Below are 11,832 nucleotides of genomic sequence, written 5' to 3'. Positions count from 1 at the left end.
GTCAGGGGTTCTGTGAATCTGGATGATCCCTTTGGGACATGTTCAGGTCTCCGGACACGCACAGTGTCATTTGCTTGGAACATAGGTACTTTTGCACCGACCTTTCTGTCTGTGTACTCTTTGCTCTTTTGTTGTTTTTGTTTTACTGTTTCTTCCACCTGTGTGTGTGTTTTGATGTTATGTGAGACAGGGAGTACATGTAGTTTTGTGCGCATCTTTCTGTGTCTCAGTAACTCGAATGGTGTAGCTCCTGTTGTAGCATGTTGTGTGGCCCTATAGTTCTGCAAGAACTCTGTTACAGTCTGTTTCCATGGTCTGTGCATTTTGTCAGCCGTCTGTAAGCACTCTTTAAGCACCCTGTTGAACCTCTCGATGGCTCCGTTAGCTCTTGGATAATATACACTAGCGCGCAGGTGCTTTATCTCTCTCTCCCTCAGAAAGTTGGCAAAGGCATGGGAGGTGAATTGACATCCATTGTCAGAAACCAGGTAGGAAGGGTTTCCCTCACGGCCAAACACAGTGGCCAAAAACTGAATGACTACGTCAGTAGTGACAGTTGGGGCAAATGCTACTTCAGGCCACTTACTATAATAGTCAATAAGAGTTATGGCGTAGCGACAGTCCCATGCAGCCTGGTCAAGAGGGCCTGTAATGTCGATCCCCACTTTCTCCCATGGTCCATTTGGAAGATCCACAGGTATGAGTGGTGCAGGTGCAGTTTTTGCAGTCTTGTCGGTATACTGGCATGACACACATGAAGCTATCATATTGTGTACATAATTGTCCATTTGTGGCCACCAATATAGCTTGCGAAGTCTCTGCTTTGTTCGTACCAGTCCTTGGTGTCCTTCATGTGCCAGATCTATCACTCTGGATCTGAGTGAGACCGGAACAACCAAGCGACCTGTGCCCCTCATGATAAGTGAGCTATCAACGGCCAGTTCATCCCTCACATTGAAGTATGGAGCAAGTTCAGGTGTCAAATCCTTCCTACATTTCGGCCAGCCTGTCTGAATCTGAGATCTCAGCTGTGTCAATTCAGGGCATGTGTCACAGGCTGCAGTGAATTCTGGCAAGGAAACAGCATGCAAAGACTCCTGAAAGACAGCAGCAACCATGTCTGGTACCTAAGAAGCATCTCCTGTATTGGGAAGTGGAAGCCTGGAAAGGCAGTCAGCTGTCACGTTTAGCTTGCCTGGATGGTAGGTGACATCATACGAAAAACAAAGCAGTCTAGCCGACCATCTGGCAATTCTCAGTCCTGCGCGACCAGTCCCTTTGGATGTGAGGAGAGATGTAAGTGCTTGGTGGTCAGTACGAAGCATGAAGTGGCGTCCCCACAGGTAGGTTCTCAACTTCTCCACCGCCCAAACACATGCAAGAGCTTCACGTTCAATAGTAGAATACTTTCTTTCAGCAGGCGAAAGAGTCCTGGAAGCGAAAGCAACAGTTCTCTCTGTACTGTCTGGGTGGAGCTAAGTCAGTACAGGCCCCAGCCCGTAGTCGGAAGCATCAGTGGTCACTTGAGTAGGCAGTTCAGGGTCATATAGTGCCAGAGCAGGGCTCTCCAGTATCAGTCTTTTGATTTCAGCAAAACTGGACTCAGCCTCAGCAGTCCAAGTGAACTTCAGGTCAGTAGAGTCCTTGAGAGTGACACGTAATGGTTCAACAATGGTAGCAAAGTCAGGAATGAACTTACTGTACCACGACGCAAGACCAAGGAAGGATCTCAGGGAGCATGTGTCATGTGGAACAGGCGCCTGAGCCACTGCGCTGACTCGGTCTTTGTCAGGGTGGAGTCCATCTTTGTATATTGTGTGTCCTAGGAAAGACAAAGACGCCTGATTGAACTTACATTTAAGCATATTCAACTTGAGTCCCGCCTCATTCAAGGCATGCAGCACCCTTCGCAAATTGGCATTGTGATCCTGCTGGGTGGTACCATAACATATGATATCGTCAAGGTAGGCTTGTACTCCTGGGAGGCCAGACAGTATGGTAAACATCATTTTCTGGAACGCTGACGGAGCTGAGGCAAGGCCAAATGGGACACGACAGAACCGGAAAAGGCCCTCGTGAGTGATAAATGCAGTTATATCACGGCTATCTGGGTGGAGCAACATTTGATGGCAAGGTCAATAGTGGAAAAGACAGTAGCCCCCTGCAGGTTGGTGAGCAGTTCGTCCATGTGTGGTAAGGGGTAGCAGTCGCAGACGATTGATTTGTTCGGTTCTCTTAGGTCAACACACATACGAAGCTTTCCTCCACCCCGTCTCTGGGTGACAACGATGGGAGAGACCCATGCATACGCATCAATGCGCTAAATGATGCCCCTGTCTTGTAGGTCTTGAAGCTCCTCAGTAACAGCCTGTCGTACTGAGAAAGGAAGCCTCCTCAGCTTCTGCTGAACTGGAATGGCATGTGGTTTCAGTTGTATTTTGTGCACAAACCCTTTTGCACATCCAACTTCCTGTACCTGAGCCTCTGGAGCAGTTGGTGGCATTGCAATTGGGACTGTTGGCTCAGGGTCAGGGGAGCCCTTGGGGTTTGCAGCAGGAATGACTTTGTTACCCTCAATACACATATGTAGAGCAACAAACATGTTTAACCCAAGCAAAGCAGCACCTGACTCAACAACCATAAATGAGCATTTAGCTGAATGACCCTCATGAGTGACTGTGGCATTTAATTGCCCAATAACTGGTATTTTCTCTTTTGAGTATGTGCACAGGGTCACAGTAGGCTTAGCAAGTTCACATGTAGAAAAGAGGTTCTGGTACATGCTCACATGCTCACCAGTCCGGTCTCGATCTGCAAGGCTAATGTAGTAGCCTTAGCCAGAGTCAGGTCCAATTCCAGTAACAGTCTGTCCCGTATGCGTGTGTTGGCAACACGCTCTATTAGTTGATCACGAAGCATCTGCTCCTCCATATCTCCAAACTCACAAGCAGCAGCGAGTTGGCGTAGTGCAGCTAGAAACTCATTTACCGTCTCATCAGGTCTCTGTGCCCTCTGTCAAAATTTGTGCCGTTCTGCAATCACGTTTACTTTGGGAACAAAGTGTTTTTTCAGTCCCTCCACAGCCGAAGCGTAAGTATCTCCTGTATCCGGCAGAGCATAAAACAGTCTTTGTCCCTCTGTGCCAAGAGCATGGAGAAGAAAGGCGCATTTTCTGGTATCAGGCCAGCTATCCCCGGTAGCATCAATAACGAGCATGTAGTTTTCAAACATCTTCAACCACGTAGTAAAAGCAATAGCAGGTTCGCCTGGGCAAGGCATGAAAGGTCCAGGCAAAGGCACGGAAACGGCCATCCTCGTCGCCAAAATTTTGGTGTTCAGTATTATTTGTAGTAATAATTAGCCGGAGAGCTTCTTCAGTCTTGTTAGCTTTCTTTACACTTCTTCTTCCTCTCTCTTAACAGCAACAACCTCAACAGTACAACTCACATTCTTGCAGCGCCCTCTATGTTCACATCTGCATAGCACAACACAACAACTTCACACGATTCAGTGCAGGGAGCATTATAACCACCAAGAAACCCAAAGAGATAGTGAAGCACTTTATTCACTGCTGGATAAGTGTTCATGGTCCTCCACGCAGACTGTTCACTGACAATGGGGGTGAATTTAATAATGAGGACATGAGGGACATGGCTGAAAGCATAAACATTGAAGTGAAAACGACTGCAGCTTATAGTCCATGGAGCAATGGTCTCTTAGAAAGGCATAATCAAACCCTCACTGAAATCCTGTTGAAAGTAAAGAGAGACAACGGATGTGATTGGAAGACAGCCCTAGACCGGGCCCTGATGGCAAAAAACTCTATGCACAATGTACATGGCTACAGTCCCTACCAGCTAGTGTTCGGGCAGAACCCAAATCTGTCGTCAGTTCTCACTGATAAACCGCCAGCTCTAGAAGGGACTAGCATGGCTACTTGGATGGCCCAACACATCTCAGCACTACATGCTACAAGGAGAGCATTCACAGAAACAGAATGCTCTGAGAGGATACGAAGAGCCCTTCGTAAACAACTGCGACCCACTGATGACCGATATGAAACGGGGGATAAGGTTTACTACAAACGGGTGGATTCTACAGAGTGGAAAGGTCCAGGTGTGGTGATATTTGTTCGCCACGGGGGCACTTATGTTCGTGTACATCAATCCAGACTTCGAAAGGTTGATGGCTCGCAAGATATGCTGAGAGAAAGAGACAATCAGTTGATGGGAACTGAAAATGCCACATTACCAGAAACTGGACTCTATAAAAATAACACTGACAATGAAAGTGAGGAAGAGGCACCCTCAAATGATGAAGACGCTGAGGATAACAATGAGCCCCCTCACACATCAACACACTCAAATACTACTTATGAAGGACTTAAGCTGAAAACTGGACAAGTAGTAACATACACAGACAGTGGAAGTGACCAAGTACATACTGGAAAAATCCTCAGCCGGGCAGGAAAGGCCACTGGAATGCACAAAATCTGGTACAATTTACAGTACACAGAGCCTGAGGAAATTGCTGGTACAAGTGGATCAGTGGACTTAGGACAAGTAGACAATCTTCAACTGGGTCCATCTGAACATGTTGAGTTATGTGCAGACTGCTATAAAGAGGACGTACTGATTGTGAATGATGATGCCTTCATACCTGCCAAACACGCTGAAAATGATCATGGCTGTTATATGTCAAAAGAAATGGCAGCTGAACTCCATGGACATTAAAGCAGCCTTTTTGCAAGGTAAAGAGTTAACCCAAGATGTCTACATTCGGCCTCCCCGAGAAGCTCAGAGCAAAGGATAGTTGAAGAAGTGTGTTTATGGCCTGACAGATGCTTCTCTGTACTGATACAACAGGGTGAAGGACATTATGCAGCAGAAGGGAGGTACTGTGTCAAAAGTTGACCCAGCAGTGTTCTACTGGTTGGATGACTCCTACCATGTGATGGGAGTCCTTGCTTGTCATGTGGATGACTTTATCTGGGGAGGTTCGGAAAAGTTCTCCATGACAGTCATCTCTCACTTGAAAGCTACTTTTCAAATTGGACGTGAAGAACACAACAGCTTCAGCTACATTGGAATGGAGGTACTCTCTGTAGAGGATGAAATACAGGTGCAACAATGGATGTACATAAAAAATCTCCAACCCATTCATGTGGACCCCACGAGAGCCACACAGCGAGAGGCCCCCTTAACAGACACTGAAAATGATATGCTTAAATCAAAGATTGGCCAAATATTGTGGGTGGCGAGGCAAAGCAGACCCGACATAATGTGTGACATATCCATCCTGGCGTCAAGTACAAAGCATGCCACTGTTCAGACTCTGCACTGTGCAAATAAACTGATCAGAAAACTGAAGTCAGAGGAGGTGACTTTGAGGTTTCAGTACTTGGGAAAAGACAGTTCCCTAAAGCTGGTGGTGTTCAGTGATTCATCCATAGGAAATCTTCCAGATGGAGGCACTCAAGGTGGGCACCTAATCATGCTCATGGGAGATGTTGGAAGATTCTCGCCTATATGCTGGCAGTCAAAGAGGATCAGGAGAGTTGTTCGGAGCACTTTAGCTGGAGAGACTTTGGCACTTGGAGATGGCATCGACAGTGCAGTCTTCCTAGCTACACTGTACTCAGAGATCACCACAGGTGACTGTACAAGCAACAATTTGCCTATAGTGTGTGTAACTGACAACCACTCTCTTTTGGATGCTTTCAAATCCACCAAATCAGTCACAGAGAAAAGACTCCAACTAGAGATCAGCAGTGTCAAGGAACTCATCCACTCTGGGACTATTCAGCAGATCATGTGGTCAGCAACTAAGGAGCAGCTCGCTGACTGTTTGACCAAGAAGGGGGCATCTGCACTCGTTTTGCTGAGGGCTCTCAGCGAAGGTGTATGGCAGCTTAAAAGCTAAATGGACTAAACAACAAAGTTCTTTTACTGTTCTACTTTAGTTATTAAAGCTGAAACTTTAAACCTGGCTATCTGTTAAGGACACTAAAAAAGGAGAAAAATAAACATTTTCTTTAAAGAGAAAAGGGGAGTTTGTTATGTGCTTTATTTCTCACTGCACATGTGCAAGTTAGGGTTGTTCTGGGGGAGGAATGCGGAAGTCTGTTGTTGTTTTTGGTGTGCTGAAGTTGCAGTAAAGTCTTGAAAACCTACAGTTGTCATCGTAGTTATTGAGCCAACAGTTGCCGACCCTGACCCGGTCACTCCGAACACCTTGCTTTTTGGGCGGCCTGATGCATCCCTGCCACAAGTGGTGTACCAAGTCAGTCCTCAGCAGGAGGAGATGGAGGCACATACAGCTACTCAGACTATTGTTATTGGCTACTGAGCTTATAGCACTTAAGTCATGACATTGGCTGTTATAATTGCACAGATTTCACAGCAATGGTACATTCCGGGGGATGGGCCATTGTCACCTGCAGTGCACCTAATTAGGCCACCTGTTATCCCCTATAAAGTTGATCCTCTCCCACACAGGCAGTCTTTGTCCCTCAGCATGGTGTGCGTACATACTTATGTGAGTAATGTCATGACTTGGTGTTCTTGACGTGATGTTTATTATAGGTTGTACACATTATGGGAGCTGGTGTTGGGTTAGTTGATCACATTTGTTGGGATGTTGGTTCACTGAGTGCTCGACTGGTTTAATGATTTATGGTTGATTGTCACTTATGATGCACTTATGTTGGTTCTAAAGAGCACTTTGTGCAACAGAAACTTCAATATACTTCTCACTTTAAAGTCACCAGCCTGACTTTGGTAATCATTATTTCTGTTTATTTCCTTTATAGGAAACCACACCTATTACGCTTTAAGCATCAATAAAGAATTGAACTAAACCTGAACTACTGGCTCATGATTCTGATCGATCATCTCCGGTGGTTTCGTTTCCCCACACCAGCAACAGTCTACTCAGGATAGCCACAGTCAGCTAATCCTTTATTTCAGCTGTATAGAGATATGTATATATGTTCTTCAATGTGCTTCCTTGCATATACAGCTGTATAGATATACCTTGCCACTGTCGCCAAGTGCCATATGGGAATGTTGGGTCTCTTTAATTTAAAGAGTACGGTCTGCTCTATGTAAAAGCCAGCCAGCCAATTGCAGTGTCTTATTTTGATTTGCAGACTTTGTTAATTTATTTTTTCATTTCATTTTTTTCAGTAACAGCGTTGCATACATTGGTAGCTGTATACACTCATACAAACATTAGGAAAATACATACGTCGGTTTGGTGCCTACCTGCATACTAAACATATGGAGTAGATAACGTCAGAGTGTCATCAGAGAATGTTACATTTTTTTGTTACCTGTTTTCCAAATATATTTGTACGTGGGTAAATGAGGCATTAACTTATAGCACTTTGTAGAAGGGTGCTTTATAAAGTTCACTCCATTGACTTGTATTACTTCACGGGGCAGATCTGCCACATCCAATATGGCAACGTCGATGTATCGCAGCAACTGGCCAACCCGCTCAGTGAGGCGTCTATGTATATATGTCTGTTATCACCCACCTACAATGCTGAACCGAGTTCTGTCCCCAGACAGCCTAACAACCATTCACACCTGGGCTCACCTAGCCTTAGCAACCCACATGAAGGCCAGTTAAGTCAACGTCTCACAAGTGGCCCTAACGACTCTGAAAATGAGCTCACACTGTTCTTAACGACTCTGTAAGGACACTCCCACACAGAGTTTAAAAGCCTGCAACTCCCCTCCAGTTAGTTAGAACTGAAGAAGCCTCTTTGATGAGAGGTGAAAAATCGTCAAGAAACTGAAGTCCAGTTGCCCACAATACAGCACGTAGATTTACCAAGACCTGGATGACTGAGAACCTTCAACATATTGATCACTGATTCTTGAGACTTTGGCAAAAACATGTCCCACAAAGAAAAGTGCTAATTCTGTTAAAAATGAATAACATTTTGTTTAAAATAATCATGGCTGATAATCTGTGGGTCTTTTGCACAAGTGTGTTTGTTACATATGTGTTCCTAATTTTATAATTAACATGATTATACAGCCCAGTACCCACAAAACCAGTTGTCCCAAAACAAAAGAAATTTGATACAAACTGAAATGTATAATACATATTCCAGATGAAAGTAAAATGTAAAACATCTTTAAAACTCTTTAAAAAAAAGTGACTGTTTAGGCTATAAAAATGTACTAAATGACGTCGTTTCAAGTAAACTCTGGAAGTTACCATTTCAGGACACTTGGATCGCAGCGGACGAGCAGTATTGAGGAATAAGTTTGTGTGTAGTTTTATGGAACTTTTCGTCTCGGGCACCATTGACGCCCGTTATATGGATTTTTGCTGCAGGACGGTACCCCTGCAGGTCTCCAGCTGCATTTTGAGGAATAAAAATCTACACCGGATTCCTCATCAGCATGAGGGTGAGTCGATAATGACTGAATTCCGTTCTAGAGTGAACTATTCCTTTAAAGTTGCCCTGATGAAGGGCATGATTGGATTTAGGGCGTCAAAGCATTCAATGATTTACCAAATGTTACAAAAGTATAAAATGTGCATGAAAAATTTTTTGTAGCACCAAACGCTTGTATAGACCTGTATATAGTTTATTAATCAATGCAACATTGACTGGTGGCTTCAGGCACTACCATCAGCTTCTCTCAAAATGAAAAACGTTTTAATGTCCAAAATTCTTTTATTTAATGCTAATTATAAAAGTTGCATGACGTAAGAGTTTCTAAAGGAGTACATGTGAAGGGGTATACAAAATTTACAAGTAAATATTTAACATTTAATAGAATATGTGTACTTATGGTATTTATACGACATCAGGAACATTAACTCTCTATCCATCTTCAAATCCCGTCTAAAAACCTACCTCTTCAAACTCTCATACTCACTTTAAGTTGTCTTCCACCCTGCAGTTTTCTGATTTTTATTTTGTTTTTATTGCTCTTATATGTGTCCTTTGCTCTTTTAAATCGCTGTCTATATGTTGTGTAAGGCGACCTTGAGTGCCCTGAAAGGCGCCATAAATAAAATGTATTATTATTATTATTATTATTATTATTATAATAGACATAATAAGTAAGAAGCTCTGAATCTATGCAAGCCTAAATAAATAGGAATAATTAGCTTTTTATGGTGTCTGACAGTGTTGACAAACACTTAGTATTGACAGGAAAATGCATATTTAATTAAAAAAAGTACAAACTCAGGTTGCATCGAAATATTGCATAATTGCTGAGACCCTTCTCCATCAACATAACTGCTATGCTGTGCGGGGCTTGGTAAGACCCAAAAGGGGACAACGAGGCAGGGGTAGAGTGCAGGAAGATTTATTGATACTTCACAATCAATATGCAGGTGAAGTTGTAGAGGAACTCCGGCTGGAGAGTCCTTCGGAGAGGAGGGAGGTGTTGGAGGAGAGGTTGCTCACTGTGATGCTAGTGGATTGTGTAGCGGGTGGAGGCTCAGGTAAGCTCAGGGCAAGGGTGTTTGCAGCAGAGGTGCTGAGAGCTGGGTTGCTGGACGCTGAGCCACTGGTAGCTGGGAACGCAGGAGGTAGAACAGACAACAATTAGATCTCAATGAGAAAACACGAATAAACTGACCAGAGGCTTTGTGAAGCGACTTAACGGGAGCCATATACCACGTCGAACTGACGAAATCCATCTGGCAGCAGGTAACGTGAAGATCAGGGCTTTTCAGCAGGCACTGGTTGCCAACCTGCTACAGGTGTGAGTGTGCCTCATCAACCCAGGTGAGGGGAAACACCGCCCAGCCTCTCCGTGCACCTCTGCAAGCACAACAGAACAGAAAAACACCGCAGAGGTCACTGGTGGAAACGGGCTCGAGCTGAGACACATGAAACGTGGGATCTACAGGTAGGGATGCGGGTAGTTTGAGACAGATGGCGGAGGGGTTGATGACCTTATCCACATCAAAAGGTCCAACAAAACGCGAAGCCAGCTTGCGGGACTCCACCTGAAGCGGGAGAACCCGAGGGGAAAGCCAAATCCTTTGTCCAGGTTGATATTGGGGGGGCCGGCAGACAGTGACGATCTGCCAAATGCCGACTCTGCCGGGTGGAGCAGGTAAGGGCATCACGGGAAGACCTCCTTGCAGCAGGTGACATAAGCCTGGATGGAGGGTCATACCTGTAGCAGAGCTGGTGAGAGAATTATGGGCATATTCCACCCAGAGGAGAAAAGAGGACCAGGAAGTGGGATGACGAGCTGTGATGCAGCGAAGGGCCAATCAGTGTTGCCACTTCTGGAGAGCCAAAACCACTCTTTCTCACAGAGTTTAAAAGTCTGCAACTCCCCTTTAGTTAGTTAGAACTGAAGAAGCCTCTTGGATGAGAGGGGAAACATCTTAAAGAAACTGAAGTGCAGTTGCCCACAATACAGCACGTAGATTTACCATGACAAAGAAACAAGCTGAAAACAATTCATAAAATAAGGACCCTAAAACAAATTCCATTCAATATAAAAGAAAAGATATACAGCAATCTTTTGAAACTTTATAAAAGCTTATATACACACACAACCTAAAACAGCTAAAACAAAGACTGAAGCTTTCTTAGACCTGATAACTCTACCTAAAGTGGGGGACGAACAAAATAAAGGTTTAATTGAAGAAATTACAGCTGAAGAAATTAAAAAGGCAATATCAAATTTAAAACCCAATAAGGCAGCAGGACCTGATGGTTTACCTTCGGAGTGGTACAAAGAAATGAAAGATTTGCTGATCCCATTGATGGACACATAACCACGTTATTAAGGTTAGCATAACTCCTTCTTGGAGAGATGCAGTGATTTCTCTGATACCAAAAGAGGGGAAAGACAAAACTGAGTGTGGAAGTTATCATCCAGTAAGTGTTCTCAATCAGGATTACAAAATCTTCACACATTTTGGCAAAAAGACTCAAAAAAATCCTCCCCCAGATAATAAGCCTAGACCAGACAGGCTTCATCCAGCAAAGACAGACACAAGATAACATTTGCCGAATGTTACATGTAATAGAAAATATAAAAAAAATAAACTTCAGGCATTACTATTGAGCCTCGATGCAGAAAAGGCATTTGATCGAGTCAGCTGGGAGTTCTTATATAGTGTATTAGGAAAATTTGAATTGCACATGCATTCATACATTTTATTTTGTCCGTTTTCCCGTGATAACGAGTTAATTTCATTTGTTTTCTCGAGATCAAGTGTTATTTTCTCAAAATAACTGTCGTTTTCCCGAGATAACGGGATAATTTTCGAGGATCTCGGGATAACGAAACTTTGTTTTCCCGAGATAATGGGATAATTAATCCAAGATCTCGTCATTAACTACATAGCTGGTCAGCTATGTAGTTAATGATGACCTCAGGCTCACTTAGATTGTGCCGCCGATAAAGCTGAGGCCTTGCTAACCGTCTTCTTAGATTATGCACATGTGTATATTATCTGTAATAGCAAGGCATAATGCCATTTCAGCCTGTGTCAGGCCTTTTCTGATTCTTGATTGAAAAGATATGCGACGCTGTGATCAATATGCTCCTGCTCCTCTGACATTGTTACACTGAATGATGTTTCCTGCAATGATTTAATATACTACACTATACTTTTGTTTTCTCAAGATCGAGAAAATTATCCCGTTATCTCGGGAAAACGGCAGTTGTTATTTCGTAATAACTCGAGAAAACAAATGAAATTAACTCGTTATCATGGGAAAACGGAGGAAATAAAATGTATGAATGCATGGCCCTTTAGGGCTTCCGTAAATTTCAGACCTTTATTAAAACTATTAAAGCCTTACACAATAACCCAAAGGCAAGA

This window comes from Pagrus pagrus (assembly GCF_965226575.1).
Source record: "Pagrus pagrus genome assembly, chromosome: 24".
NCBI classification, from domain to species: domain Eukaryota; kingdom Metazoa; phylum Chordata; class Actinopteri; order Spariformes; family Sparidae; genus Pagrus; species Pagrus pagrus.
The sequence above is the reverse complement of the archived record's forward strand: the minus strand, read 5'-3'. Positions refer to the sequence as shown.